Raw genomic sequence first — 16,791 nt, 5'->3', positions numbered from 1 at the left:
TATTTTAAATTACTTATATTCCTTTAAAATGTGACGTTTTTCTTTGTACCATATTCTCCTAAAGCAGAACTATAGCGAGACATTCATGTATGACTTTTGTTTTCAATATATAGGTATACATCAATGAATGTATTTCATTAAGCAAAGCAATAAAACTATGCTAGCTTAATGTTAACTATTAATGCATTTTACACGAATCACAAATATCTTAGATGCAATTCAAGCAAATGATTACAAAACAGATTGCCCTTGAACCACATTCTCAAGGTTGAAATCCTTGGATTTCATTTAAACCAACAGGGAGAGTAGATTTTTTTTTTCTAGGGTTCCCGAACCAAATCTTAGCAGTATGGATCTAAAGGCAGAACCATGTAAGAATGTTCCATGAATAGGCCAAATAATACAATGGATATGTGTACACAGAATGGATAGCTTTAAAACATTATCAAAGGTAGCTAAAACTATCTGCTATTATTAAATTCGATAGTTGTCACATTATATTTCATTATGAGTTGTCATAAAAAAGACTACTAAAGGCATCTCTCTTATATTGATAAATATGTTATATATATGATACATATAATACCATATATGGATATATAGGTACATATATATATATATATATATATATATATATATATGTATATATATCTATTTTATAAAACACTAAACCAGATTTTTTAAAACTCTGGAATGCTTCAAAATAATATAAATCCCCAAAGGTGATCAAGCATGAGGACAGAAAAAAACAAAACAAAACAAAACCAGACAAAACAAAACAAAACATGGAATTACCTCCTTCCAAACAATGCTTCAAGAGAGTCAGGATATGGCTCATGTAGGTGTTTTTCAAAATATCTATGTTTTTAAAAAAATCTTTAGTGACCAAATTCATTAAATGTATTTCACTTTGGTTATCCAGAATTTTGAAGTTCTTGAAAGTTATGCAAAAAATAAAAAGAAGTTAAATATGTTTGAAGCTGGTATAGTGATATAAAAATGTTTCTCCTAAGCACTTATGATAAGGTCTCACCTCAAATGTCAAGTTCTAAACTACCTGATAACTAAGTCTGCATTATATATATCTGAAGGGGCATCAAGCAATAAAAATCCAACATGAATGCATTGTTTCTAGAGTAAAATAATTGCATTCACCTTTATGGAAATAAATGTCATCTGAATCTCTCCTCTATTCTCTTAATAACAGGGTGAGAGCTTCAGTAAGAATTACCGCTAATATTGATTTATTAGCTCTAAAAATATTCATTTAGTGTCAAGAGTTGCACTAAGTTCTGGGAATATTCCCTGAAAGGTCTCACAATCTACATGGGAAATAGACAGCTAAATACAATTACAAATAATTATGGGTGAAATTGGACAAGTTAAGTAACCCAGCCTGGGAGTAAAAGCGTACTGAAAAGATTTCAGGAGGTGACATTTCCTTGTCTGTCTTAACACTTTAGCTCTATGAAGATGATGGCAGCCCAGTGGAACTGAGAGGGGATGAGTGATGGCACTTGGAGAGCATCCCAGCCAGAGGGGACATCTTAAGCAAAGTCATAAGCAAGGGGAAAAATGTTGTATGTGGAAAATTACAAGAATTGTTACTAGGCCATCTGAGACCAAAGAATGCCATTTAAGCTATTCTTAAATTAATAGCTACTCCCAATATAAAAGATATATTCAGACAGTCTTTACTAACCCAACAGATTTTCATCGTGTGTTTCCAAAATCCAAACACTGTGAATGAAATTTTGTGACTTAATTATACCAGATTCATCTTTTTGCAAGGAAATATTTGTAGTTATACACATGGTATTTATTTAGTGATATTGAAAAAAACCTTCCTTTCTCTGGACACTCTCTCTTACCACCAATATGTTCCCTCCAATTTTAACAGTGCCTTAAATTGAATTATTAAACATGTCTTCCTATAGGAGAATTGTTCCCTCATCCCAAGCACTCTTAAACATAAAATCAGAAAGTTTCATTGAAAATGACTATTGTGTGTAGCATATTACAATTTATGAATGACTTTCACTTACATGACCTCATTTATACCGTATAATTATTCTTCAAAATAAACTGGTTTAATTTCCATTTTATTGAGGAGGAAAATGAGATCTAATGAGTTGCCTACAGTCATGCAACTAGTGATGAAGAAGCAGCAAGCGTTAGTTTCTCACAATTTAAGATCTTGTTAAAATATAGATTTTTGATTCAACAGGTAACCCAAGACTCAGCAATTCTAACAAGCTTCCAGGGCCACTTGCCCATAGATCACACTTTGAATATCAATCGTCTAGAGTATAAAATGTTAAATCACCTGACCTGGGTTTGTTTCCTGGCTCTGATTATCATCCCTGTTAATTTGAATTAATCATGTAACTTTAATAAACGTGTTTCCTAATTTGTACAAATTAATGTTTGTAGTAAATGATCTCTATCATCTCTTCCATTTGTAAAATTCAGAATTTGTCATTATTTATTCATTGATGTAAACCATTTTTTTCTTTGTTTCTTCTGCCCGAAGATTTTCGGATTGTATTTGAGCTAAATGGCTAATAACGAATTTAGAAAAATGCCAATAATATAGAGAAATATACTCCTTTCTGAAAGTTCTGTCTTCTTACATATTTAAATTAAAATTATTGCTTGTGTTTATACTATGAGTAGATATTAAATTTTATATTAACTGTTTAAGTAATTGTCTTCATATTTTTTTAATTTACATGAGATATTACCTAATAGCAATGTGATAGGTTTATATTTGTTTATATCCTTGAGTGAGGAAATATTTTTGAGATCACTTAAATGTCTTGCAAATGTTGCCCTCTGGTGGAAGGATACATTACTGTTTTAGAAGCAATTGTAGTCAATTATGTAATTAAAACTACTGTACTGCTTTCCTTCTTCTATTTTTCTTTTTCCACCTCTTCTACCACCTCTTCCACCCCCATATTCCTCCCTACTCCTTTTCTTTATATTCCCCTCTTCCTCCTTCTTTTTGGTACTTGCTAAATTAAAATCTATATAAATGAAGTATCTTTGAGGGCAAGATAGTACTTGCTATTGCCTGACCATGTACTAAATGTCTTTTAGAAATAACTTGTTTGTCTGAGAATCCCTCAGTTCACCAAAAAGTTATTATAGGGAAACTTCACTCCAGTAAGATTTAGAAATGGCATGGTAATTATATGGGGAAAATAGCTTAAAGTTTCTAATTGCAATAGAATGAATTGTGATAATTTTATAAATATTTCAAAATAGCAATATGTTTGCTTTTCCATCACTGAGTATGTATGTGTGTGTGCGTGTGTATGCACACACACACGCACACACACACACTACATATATATATATCTATATATATATGACAAATAATATATAATATTCTTTGGGTCTGATAAAAAAGAAATATATATGTATTTAAGGGCATCATATGTAATGCTATTCGTAAACTATTGCTAAGGTGTTTTTAAGGAAAATTTATTTCAAAATTTCCAAGGAATTATTTCCAAGGTGTCTAATTCTGAGGTTATTTTGTGTGCAAAAATTTCTATTTATTGCTTCAACAAATATTCACTCAACAGATATTTGCATCTACTGTGAGTTAGGTCCTTTTTGGGGGTATAGTAAACCAATTACCTCAGCACAGTTTTATAGGTTTTTATAATAAATGTTGAGAGTGCACATTCCTACAGAGAAATCTGCTTTGAAAAGCTCTTTTACAATATGGCTTTATTTGACTTTGAATTTCTAAATCAATGTGCATGCTAATAATTATACACTTCTTTCACGTTGAGGCTATACAAATAAGCTCAAGGATTCATCTCTGATATTTTTCTTATCAAAGGTTTTTAAGTGGACAGTTTTCAGTCAGCTTTATTTGACTTTACTTTGCAATGTTAGCCTCAGAGACATTTCCAATAAATTATTGTTATACAATTTCTTGAGAGCCAGAAATAGAAGAAATAATTTAGTTTGTCTTACTCACATCTGTGTACATAACCTCCAATTCTCTGCACTGCTATATTTAGTGGCCTAGTATAAAATGTCTTTGGGTTTCTGTCTGGTCTGTCTGATTAAAAAAACTGGAAGCAGGGTAAATATACATTGCAGTCTTAAATATATATTTAACTACCAAAAATGTATGTATATAATCATATAGTCAATGTGTCCTTTTTGTGTGTATCTTACTATGTATAATTTATTGTTAGAAAGAGGTATACATCTAATTCCAGTCATTCCTTTCTGCACTCAAGAAAAAAAAAAAAAGAGACCTATTCACCGCACGCCACTGTCTTGGGAAAAGTCCAGGGTTTTAAAGTGAATGGAGACCAAATGCTGTTCTTTTAATGACAGAAAAATATTTCTATTTTTGAATCCCGCACTATATACATACACTAATGTGATAAATTACAGAAGGACTTTGAAAGTATCAGCCTCTTTAAGTAAAGTCTCAAAAATACTTTCTTAAAGTAAAAAGTTTGATTGCATAAGGAAATACCGGGAAAAATTAAGACTAGAAAAGAGATGTAACTTGTTAAGAGAATAAAGGAAATACAATATACTTCAATATGAAGGAGACCAAGGCAGAAATCATCAGGACTTCAGGTATTTAATAAACTAACTAACTAACTAACTAAGTGATAAATAATATATACTATTCTTTGGGTCTGATAAAATCTTGCCTAATTGAAATGTGTCTCTCTCTTTCTGGATCCTATAGGATCCTAATTATTTTTCATCATCCTGGGTTACTGATTCCCTTCCTTTAGGTACCATATGTTTGTCATTCCAGATTGTGGAATACTGTATTGCTTGAAGAAAAGCATCTAACATTATTGAAATCTCCCACTTGGCTGCAAACACTACAGATTTTCTGTTTTATTTCTTTACAGTATTTTCTAAGTTACTTAAGGTATCAGAGGCTGAAGGTGGGGATTTCACTTCTAGAATATTTAGAGTGACATTTTCCCAAGTAAAGATCCGATTACATAGTTTGGTAATAGGAAAGAATGTTTAAAATACAGAATATGCTACTTTTGTAAGCATACCTTAATCATAATTCAGAAGTAAAATCAACAACAAAAAAGGTAATGAAATACAGTGGTGGCTATAAATATTTCCTAACTGCTGCCCTCTAGTGGTGAAAAGAAGAAAAAGATTTCTTTGAATTGAAAAGGCTGACCTAAGGCAGGTTGATTTGAATTATTTGAAAGCAAGCAAGTGAATATGTTTCAAATACTATTCATATTATAGGTGTGGCTTATTTCCTAGCATAAAAAACCAAAGGGCATTGATTAATAGGTATTTAAAAATTGTGTCACAACTTGCACAATTTTTCGTGTCTGCCTGTGGGGTTATAATGGTAAAGACTGCTTTATACTGTGGTGAGAACCATCGTGGGTAGGTCTTATTGCGTAAAATGGAGGGGCTGTAGTCGTTCACTGAGACTCTTTGGATGTTAAACGTCAATCCCTCCAGTCATTTATTGTAGAACAACAGAGTCGGAGATTTATCAAACCACACCTGAAACCTGCTCTCTGACTAGACTGATTTTCCAAAATTTTGAGCCAATGAATCCCTTGTAATTAATATTTAAGCCAATTTGAGTTGGCATTTCCATTACTCGCAACTGAGAGAATATTTATATATCACCTCAAAAGTATTTTATGGATGGGTAAATGTCTGAGTGGAAAAAAAATGGATGAACAGAGTCAAGTTTTAGAATATAAATTAAAAACACTGGAAAAAGAGAAGGGTTATATAACAGTAATCATAAAACAGAATATTAGAAAGATTGAAAGTATTAGCTTCTTGAAAGCCTGAACAGTACTCTTATAATATTTAATATTCTCTGAAATTTTCCCGGTTCTTCCTATCACCTGCTCATTGAACAACAACTGGTCTGAATCTTTCATTCCAATTTGATTTCCCACATTTCCTTTTTGGTGTTCTACATACTCCAACACACCAGAGCACTCTATTAATCACAAAAGCCCCAGTCCCTGCTCTTCTGCCTTTACGATCACCATGACTCTCCTCCCAAGGCTATTCCCCTTTCCCTCCACTTGCCAGTGTCCAATTTTACTTATCATTCAAGTCCAAGGTCAAATGCATTCTTCAATGCAGTTCCTTCCTTTATCCCTTCACATGAAATTGAAGTCCAGCCCTAATTGCCATTGGAAGAAACATACAACCTTGGAGAAGGTAATTAAAAATCACTGTGCCTCAGTTTCTTTATATGTTAAATGGAATAGGTTATAGCTACCTTTAGCAGATTAAATTAAATAATGCATGTAAGCCACCTCTCACAGTGCCTGAAACATTAAGTACTTAATATATGAGAGCCATTATTATCATGATGGTTCATATTATTATTTTTTCATATTATTATTTATCTAAACATCTCATGTGACACTTGCCACTTCCTACCTTCCAGTCTTTGAAAATGGAGTCCATATGTGGGTCATGTGCATTTTCCATAACTCTTGCCAAAATATCTGACAAACATTATAAACAGTGAACAAGTTTGAATAAATCAACCCTCCTAAACTTTATGACTAGGCTCCCCTTGCAGCAAAGGGTATTTATTACATTAGTTTCCTAGGGCTTCCATAACAAATTACCACATTAAAATAACAGAAATTGATTCTTTCATAGGTTAGGAAGCTAGAAGTCCAAACTCAAGGTGTCAGCAGGACTGGTTCCTTCTGTGAGGGAGAAATCGTCTCATGATTCTCTCCTGGATTCTAGTAGTTGGTGGCAAGCCCTGGAGTTCCTTAGCTCATAGATATGTCACTCAAATCCCTGCCTCCACCTCACATTGCTTTCTTCTCTGTCCCTGTGTCCCCTCTTCTCACAAGGACAGCAGCTGCTGGATTTAGTGTCCTCACTAAATCTGGAATGATTTCACCTCAAGGCACAAATTTCATCTCAAGGCCCATGTGAGGTTGCACGCTGAGGTTCTGGGTGCACGTGAATTTTGGGGAGACAGTATTCAATCCACAACAGCTCTGTATAAGGCTCCTTCCCACTAATAAAAAAAAAATTGTAATTAAGAATATAAATTCTACAGCTGGACTGCATAGGTTTAGGCCCTGCCCTACCCTTAGTGGATATGTGGCTTTGATTATGTTCCTAATTATACCCAGGAAACTGTTCCTAAGTTTCAGTTTCTGCATAAGTCAAATGAGGATTAGAATAATATGTACTTTAAAGAGTTTCCAAGTGGATTACAAGAGCTAATCCTTATAAAAGGCTTAGGATAGCCTGGTTGTTATTCATCAATCAATAAATGCTGGCTTCTTATTGTTTTCTTTTTATAGGGCAGGTCTCTCTCTGCCTGGAAAACTCCCCATTCCTCCCACTTTTTACCTAACTCCTTCTCAATATTTGCATCTCAGTCTAGGTGTAACTTCTTCAGCGAGGCATTCTCTGACATCTTTAAGAAAATCTAATAGTCCTCAATCCTTCTTTTCATTCCTTATCACAATTGTGTAATGACTGATGAATTATAACAAGCAAATAATAATTGAATACATCTTAGGTAGTAACATTTAATATCTGGCTCCCTGTAGAGCTCTACACTCCATAGGGACAAGAACTCTGTTTAGTTGGATGAGGACTCTGATTGGGATTGAATCCTGGCTCCTTCTCTCCTCCTCCTTGGGTGAGCGCCTTAATCTGCTCAAGTCTGTTTTCTCCTATGAAACGGCTATAAGAACATGCTTACCTCAAGCAATTGTTGTGCAGATTAAATGAGATCTTGTATGTAAAACAGAGAGCTCACAGTGCCTGGCACATCCTAAGTGCTCAAAAAATTGCTAATTAATATTAATATATTCTTTTTAGTCTCTGGCATCTAGTTGGTTAAATGAAAGAAAGGGCCAGGTTGTTGGCCAAATCTAGGACTACAATCTGTGCCACAGAACAGTGTACAGTTCAATAGGTTCCAGTGAGTGACCTTGTGCTCATTAGAGATTTTTCTCTAACCAAAGGAGCTAAAAAAAAACCCAAGGGAAGAGCTGCCTAACACCACTGCCCCCAAATAATTTCCTCTATTATAACCTTCACGATCCCATTTAGAACCAGAATTTAAAAAAAAAAAAAAAAAGTTCAGAGAATTCAATTTGTTTCTAGCTCTAGGGTGGTCTTTCAGAGATGGAGAAAGGCTTCTGGGAGGCAGTGAACAAGATCAAGCTAAGGCGAGTCTGGTTCCTTAACAGTTGAAGTGTGACTCCAGGCAACAATGCTTTAGTGTGAGGGGGATAGAAACTCATCCGGATTTTGTAGCTTTTAAAGGGCTTCTCTATAGTCTAGGGAGAAAACAATGTTGCATGAACATAAACAGGCAGCTTTAAAATTTATAAAGAAGGGGGTCGCCGGTTAGCTCAGCTGGTTGAAGCATGATGCTGATAACACCAAGGTTGCTGGTTCGATTCCCGCATGGGCCACTATGAGCTGTGCCCTCCTCAAAAAAAGAAAGAGAGAGAGAGAGAGAAAGAGAGAGAGAGAGAGAGAGAGAGAGAGAGAGAGAGAGAGAGAGAGAGAGAGTTATTCACTACCCTAAGAATAAACTGGTGTTATGGAGCAAATATGACCATTGATGACCATGCAATATTTATTTCTGCATTGCCTTTACAGCAGAAGTGACTAGTGGCACAGCTTTGCCATCAAGACTGACCCAGTTTAAAACACTGGTGGAAATGTCACTTTTCTTTTAAAGTGAGTCATGAATCACATAGGTTTTAAATTTACTGTTTTGGAGGAGCTGACAGATTCCCTCAGGCCTCAACACCCAGGGATTGTGACAGTATTTCAAGGGTGGGTCAAGGATACTAAATTTAAAATATCAGGGCTTTCTTTTTCTTTTCTTTCTTTCTTTTTTTTTTTTTTAATCAGAGGCAATTCCAATGCTGCTGATCTGCAGACCTTACCTTGAAGAAAAAGAAAAAAAAAAAAAAAACAAAAAAAAAAAAACAGCAAGAAAATTACTGCTATAGACAATTGTTGTCAATATAGAAAAGGGTCTACATGTGTCCTTGTGGTGGACAAGGCTAATTGACTTCTCCAGTGCCAGTTCCAACTCATTTCTCCCTGTGGCCTTCTCCTACAGGGATTTCCCTATGGCGGCCCTGTCTCCCCTGCAGCTACAGTTGGCAATGTGACCCAGTTTTGGCTTCTGGGAAATCTAATCTGTTTCCTGGCAGAACAGAAAGGTACAGGGGCAGACTAATTGCCACTGTCCCCTTACCCTTTGAAGTAGATATTTAACATATTTATGATTGCTGATTATCTTTTGAATGGCCTGCTATAAAGTTCTTGTAACTGGACACGCGTACAAACTTAAACCCCATCTATCAGACACCCTCATGAGAATGATTTGAAACTGGTCACTGTTGGGAAAACAGGTCTTGTAGAGTTTCCATTTGTGATCATAGGTGGTTGATGGTTTGAGGGGTCTGGGTTTTGGTATCGTCAGTGGCAATGGTGAGGTAGGGTGACCTCCCCATCCTGGTTTGCCCAGGGCTTTAACAGTTTGCTGCTGAAAGTCTTCTGTCCCCAGGAACCTGTTCAGTACCAGGCAAGCCTAGACAGCTGGTTACCCTAGAGCGAGGGTGATACAGTCAATGCATGTTTAGTAGTAAACTCAAGTTTCAATCAACCAAGTTGCTGGAATTTTGTGACAAGCACTCACTGAAGTTTCTGGTGTGTTTCGCCATTGGATTTGGGATTTTTTTTCTTGGAACCTGAAATGAAGGTCTTTTCCCCAATGGTTTCATGAGCTGCTGAATACACTGTAAATTACTTTTAAGCTTAAACTAGCAAGAGTAAATGTATTGTTTTCAACAAAGGTCCCTGACTAATATACCCTCTTTCTGCTTCAAATATCACTATGACAGAGATATAGTAGCCATCTTATAACACGAAGTGATGAAAAGGAGGATGAAAACCACTAGTGATGGATGACAGAGTGGAAGGAAATAATAAGCTTGTGTTTTTGCTGGTATCATTAAAACAATGAGCAAATCTGGAACTACCTATCCGTAAGATGTCTTATACCTGATAGAATACACGTCTAGTTTTAAGTCATTGCACTCCAGTTAAACAGCCATCTTAACTGATACAGGCTCATGCTAACTGTGCTAATATATAACCTGCTCTTGTCCTCACTTAAAATACTATGTGACTTCACATAGTATTAACCCTAAATTTCCTTGGATGTCCTCTTTTCCCACAAAGCTGTATGCATCTGTTTTGAACTGTTTTCTAATATTTTTTTGTGATTCTGTCTTGTTGTCACACAGCAGTCTAGCCAACTGTCCCCTCGTACCTTTCCCTAAGGAAAGAAGAGTCTGTGAGACTGTGCCTTCTTGGCACTTTGCTTCATCTTTATGTTTATACCTCATGTCTCTCTGTCCGGTCCCCAAAAGATGGTTTGCCAGCCAAGGACGGGTAAGATTTCTCACGTGAGAAACAACCTAAGACAGGCGGAACTGTGTGCGGAACCCCAATGAGCTACTATGGAAAATATGGGAAGGAGCAGTGCCTCCCCTTCCTCCTGCTTAAAGGAAGCCACTGCTGACACTGGCTTTCCCTCTCACCTGATTATGAGAGAAGTTAGGAGAGCGATAATACCAGCTCTCCCTGTTTAGCTCAACAACAAAGTTTTATCATGAGAGACTTATCCCCAGGAGGGTACACACCTTAAATGAGTCATCATAGGACTTTCTGTTCCGGCTCTTTGCAGACAGGAATAATTGGATTAAATAACCTTTGTGATATGATGGATGAATTTCACAGACCGTAGATCAGATAATTTTTACTCCCTTGTATAATCAATAAAAGCCACCAGTTGGTCTGATTTTGCGCTCCAGTCTTTCATGACTGTGAGACCCTTGGCCCTCTGAGATTCAACTGCATTAAGTCTCTGTTTCTTTCTTTCTTAAAACTTAACCTAAAGCCGCCCCTTCTCGTTCCCTCACTGCCCGTGTTGCGCTGGACGTGACAGTGTCTCACCTTAGTTGCTTGTTAAAACCTTAATAAAACACGAGAATAAAAATATAGTTATATTTGAATGTATTGATAAGCAAGAGTTCTAAATTATTTAAAAAACTTGCTATTTAAAAGCTGGTGATAATTTCTGCTGCAGCACAGATTTCTGCACAACTAAGGAATTACTTCATGTCTTTTTTGTTCCTTCAAAACTTTATGTCCTGACTCTGAAGAATTAGTCCCAGAAGACACAGCTAAGAACATTTTATATCGGGGTGGATGGGTGGCTCACTTGGTTAGAATGCGAGCTCTGGGCAACGGGGCTGCTGGTTCGATTCCCACATGGGCCAGTGAGCTGCACCCTCCACAACTAGAATGAAGTCAATGAGGTGCCGCTGAGCTCCCGGATGGCTCAGTTGATTGGAATGCATCCTCTCAACCACAAAGTTGCTGGTCCCCTGCAAGGGATGGTGGGCTGTGCCCCCTGCAACTAACAAAGGCAACTAGACCTGGAGCTGAGCTGCGCCCTCCACAACTAAGACTGAAAGGACAACAACTTGACTTGGAAAAGTCCCGGAAGTACACACTGTTCTCCAATAAAGTCCTGTTCCCCTTCCCCAATAAAATCTTAAAACAAACAAACAAACAAACAACAACAAAAAAAACATTTTATATCTCTTCCAAACAAGGATTGAGACAGTTTTCAGTTATGAGAAGTTGTACTGGGTTGCTCTGATCAGAGGATTAAAAGAGAAGAGAAATAAAAAAAATAATAAAATCAAATTTTAAAAAGGGTGGGGGAGGAAGGAAAGGGAAGGAGGAAGAGTAAGACAAAAAGTAAAGGAACAAAAATAATGAAGGATGTAAGGAAAAAAAAGTACCCCAACTTGAAGGTCCAGTATGAAAAGCAAGTGACTATAAACATACATGACCTGACTTGTTTATAAGCTAAACCCTCACTGTCATCTTATTTAAAACCTCTTTCAGTTACCCTTGTAATTTTTTCCCTGTTCAGTATGTCAGTGATTTCCTAAGAACCAAGGTGACCTCTATCTTCCCAGAAAGAACATTATGCCAAGACAAGAACCTATCAGCAAGCACAGTGCTTCCAGCCCAGGTCTCCCTTTACTCTGGAACCTTCCTGTTGCAAGGACAGTGGTGCTACAGACATCTCATTCCCACATATCAAGCCCTGCTCTCTCAGGATCCATGATTCATCAGAGACTCGTGAAAGGCACTCGCTGCTGACATACTGGAGTTGTGTCTCTGGTACCTGGAACCAGAAGCCACCCTGACCATAGCCCATTAGTATCTTTGCTTCCCCTCAACTTATTCTCCAGCATCCTGCCTCTGCTTTCACATTATTTGTGAGGATAAATATTGATCATTTCTGACCCATAAATCTTCCAGGGAAGCCTTCACAGATTGTTCCATTACAACTAAAATCCCCAACTATGTACACTACTTATTTAGCAGATAACTAGTTCACTTCACCTTTGAGCAGGTTTTAAAAAGGAACAGTGGCTCCATTGTTACATATTTGAGAAGATACTTTATCCCTCTGAACCTCAGTTTTTCTACATGTGACATAAAAGATAGCAATCCCTGTTTTACAAAACAGTATTCACAAAAAAGAAATAGTACATAATATGTAAAGTGCTTAATTTAATGTAGTGCCCAGCAAATAATCAAATGCCGATTTTACCATTCTGATCCCAACTATCCTAGCATTGATGTTTCTAAGAGAGGCTAGGTTTTGCCAGAGTGGAGGAGTACACCTAGAAGTATTCTTAGAACATGTTGTGACAAATAGAGTAGCGATGAAAGACTCAAAGCGTCTGAGCCTGGGCACAAAGAAAATTTCCAGGGCTAGGAGGTGCCATCCCTTAAAATAGCCAACTCTATCAGCAGATAACATTGGAATTTTATCACAGATTCTTATTCTTCAGAAATTCCTCCAACAAAAATTCATGAAAGTGGGCACATAGTGGAAAATACTACATAGTAATTAAGAACCAGTCTTACTTAGCCCTGAATCTAAATCCTGTTTTTGGCATTTATTAGCAATACCTAGCTAGGTTAGTTTACTTCCGTGACTAAATTCCCCCATTAGTTCAATGGGATCATAAGCTATAAAACACAAGCCAGATATGGTGAAGGACACAAAGAAAGACATCCCATCCAGTGGGCTCGAGCTTGCTCTCACTTTTTTTCACTCCAAGGCCAGATCTTCCTGACCAGAAGTGACCCCAAGCCCATAAGTGAGGCTTGGCTGCAAATTCTCAGAAGTGGTAGCTAAACAGAAGTGACGATTTTCCATAGACTTCTCCACTAGCCAGCCTTCCAGTTTCATGCCAGCACTTGTATATCTGTACATGCTCCTATTTGTCCATCTATGGCCGTGTTTCAGGAGAGCCAAATGGTGTCTTTTCTCCAAATCGTCCTTCCAGACCTTTACTTCCCACTTCCTGCTACAATTTCAAAAGGCTTATTTTCTATAATAAGTCCTATATTCTACAGCATTCATAGTACTTTTATTATCCTGATTAAATCCTATGTAAGCATCTATTTGTTTTTTCAAATACTTAGAATGTGATGTTTTTACCTTAATTTCTGGCCAGTATGCACTTTTCTTGAATATATTGATAAAAGCAAGTACATTTTATCTTTTCCTGCCCCCATCTTTCACATTAAGTAGAAACTACAGGGCTAAGGCTTTTAGGGTATAAGATTTAAATTACTTCTGCATACTGCAGAATTAGAACAGTTCTACAGCTTTGGAAATCTTGAGTCTCGGTGACTTGACATACTTCCCTAATGGGTTGGAATGATAAATGAATGTTTGAGAGTTATTACAAAAAATGCTTTAGTCTTATACCCCCAAAGGTAACCCTGAAGATTTTTGTTTAAAGCTCCTTTCCCAGAGGCTCTGTTCCTAGAGATCTAGGATAAGACCAAGGGATATACACTTCTCACAAGTAGCACAGGAAGGTAGTTGTGGATTTATTTTGGGGAAAGATGGGACTAGAAAAACATTCAGAAAATATCTCAACATACTAGTTATTTACTTGGGACTTTCTATTCACCTGTATCACTTCCCAAAGTAGAAAAAATAATGAGGCAAAACAACAAAAACTACTATCATCTTCAAGTTTTCTGGACCATGTGATCCTTGTTTCAAGAAATTTACATCTCTAAATATGATAAACGTAATTTCATGAATTAAACATGTTACATGTAATGCATTTTAATGTTCCTAAACAAAAAAGGATTTAAAAACCTCTTAGATACAGAGAACAAACTGATGGTTGCTAGATGGGAGGGGGGCGGGAATGGGTGAGAAAGGTGAAGGGATTAGGAAGTACAAATTGATAGCTACAAAGTAATCATGGGAATGGGAAATACAGTGTGGGAAATATAATCACTAACGTATGCAGTATAGGGAATATAATCAATAATGTTGTAAAGACAATGTAGGGTGTCAGATGGGTACTAGACTTATCGGGGCATCATTTCATAGATTATATAAATGCCTAACCGCTGTGCTGTACACCTGAAACTAATGTAAAATTAAAAAAACAAACAAATAAGTCATGGATATGTAAGGTACAGCAGTCAATAGAGTCAATAATACTATGATAACGTTGTACAGTGTCAGATGGTTGCTGGACTTATGGTGATCACTTCCTTAGGTATATAACTGTTGAATAACTATTGTGCACACCTGAAACTAATACAATATTGTGCGTTAGCTATATTTTAATAAAAAATCTTAAAATAAACCTCTTGGAACACTAAAATTCAGAAAAATTACATCAATATTTTATTATAAGAACAAATTGAGTTCATATCAAAATGGATGTTAAAATTAATATTACTTTATTCACTGCATGAATTTAAATCTCTCGAGATTCATGTTACTTAAGAGCAACTTTCCCTGCAAACCTGCATACACACCTCCTCACGTGCATGCGTGCACACTCACATTCAAACACACACACATACTCACACACATACAGAAAAAAGAAAGAAAAGAAAAAGCAGAACTCATTTTCTTGGTTAACAGCCTGGCACATAATCACTAATAGGAAAGATATACTTAGTTGAATATTTTGGGGGGATGAGAGCAGGTATCTCACGCAATTGAACCACACTATTCTTTTTAATCTCCTCATGAATTTTTACATAATGCTGGAAAGACTGACATACTTAAATTATTACACATCAAATAGAAGAATAATAGTCTAGAAAAGGATTAATATAATACTTACATTGAATCATGGTAGCAAACTTCTAAGCCTGGCCAATGGTACTTCTCACGATGATTTTCCTTAATAACATTATTTGACACTATAACAACTAGTTAAGAACAAATTGATGAGGTTTTTTTCAAAACAATAGACTCCTCTTTTGAATGAGCCGTACAAATTCCTCACCCTCAACTGGAGTCAATCAATAGAGATCCAGGGCTACACATACCATTTGACACTATAAAATCACTTCGGAATCAGTTTTACTTTTGACACAATAGTTTCCAACTTGAAATCTCTGGCTTTTCTCTCACCCTCATTAGGTGGCTTAGGAAAGAGACATTTCTTTTACACCACCACCCCCCTTACCCCCACGGCTGCACAGAGAGGCTGCCTCACATCTCTCTCCCCAAGGAAATAGGCACATTTGTAAGGTGAGAACTCATTTATCTCCTTCCTCTGTCCCTTCTCTCCTTTATCATCATCTTTCCCTTTTTCCCCTGATAACTTGCTCCACGGCTTACCGTATTTCCCTGAAAATAAGACCTAGCCGGACAATCAGCTCTAAATGTGTCTTTTGGAGCAAAATTAATATAAGACCCAAAAATAAGACCTAGTCAGACAATCAGCTCTAATACGTCTTTTGGAGCAAAAATTAATACAAGACCCAGTCTTATTTTACTATAATACCAGACTGGATGTTATCTAACATAAGACTGGGTCTTATATTAATTTTTGCTCCAAAAGATGCACTAGAGCCGATTGTCCGGCTATGTCTTATTTTCAGGGAAACAGGTAGATAAAAGAAGAATGCTAAATCCAGGAGGAGTGATGAGATACAGCATTCCATTTCATTAAGATATTTCCTTCTTGATGGATTCCTCTAAAATAAATGTTTTGAAGTGGATTCTGCTTCTTGTGCTCAAAGAAAAACTCATGAAGGCAAGGATTAGAGATGACATTTGCAAAGAGTTATGTATTTTTCGGCTTTTGCACTTAAAATTATTTTTTAAAAAAAATCTCAAACGCTTTCTGAACATTTCTGAAAAAATAACTATGGGTTTGATTGGATGATAAAAACATCTGCCATGCTGATAAATACCAACTTACATGTGGTAGTCAAGTGCTCTTAATTCAGCCCTCTCATAATAGCCAATGGGTTTAATTAGATAAAACAAATCTATCTGGGTCAATTTGGCTTCAGATTTTGGCTACAAGCTTTTAGGAAAGTGATGAATACTTCTATTTCATTTTAAAATCTGTGAAACAAGGAGAAAGTTCTTGGTAGAATATCGAAACATAAATACAAAATATGTATTGATAATATTTTAAAGGGAGACTATCTACCAATCATAGGAACTATTAACTGATCTTAAAAATTATTTCCTCTCTTGTTCTCTCCATGCATCCTAGAAATCCGACATTTGAGTTGGTTTAAGATTGCAGTGTACAGATAACTTTGTGAGATTGTATATTCTTACAATCTAGCTCTATAAATACTGTTAGGCTATACAAATTAAAAGCTGTAAGAAACCAA

Source organism: Rhinolophus sinicus, chromosome 14 (genome assembly GCF_057876585.1).
Source record: "Rhinolophus sinicus isolate RSI-liver-muscle chromosome 14, RSI-T2T, whole genome shotgun sequence".
In the NCBI taxonomy this organism is placed as follows: Eukaryota; Metazoa; Chordata; class Mammalia; order Chiroptera; family Rhinolophidae; genus Rhinolophus; species Rhinolophus sinicus.
The sequence above is the reverse complement of the archived record's forward strand: the minus strand, read 5'-3'. Positions refer to the sequence as shown.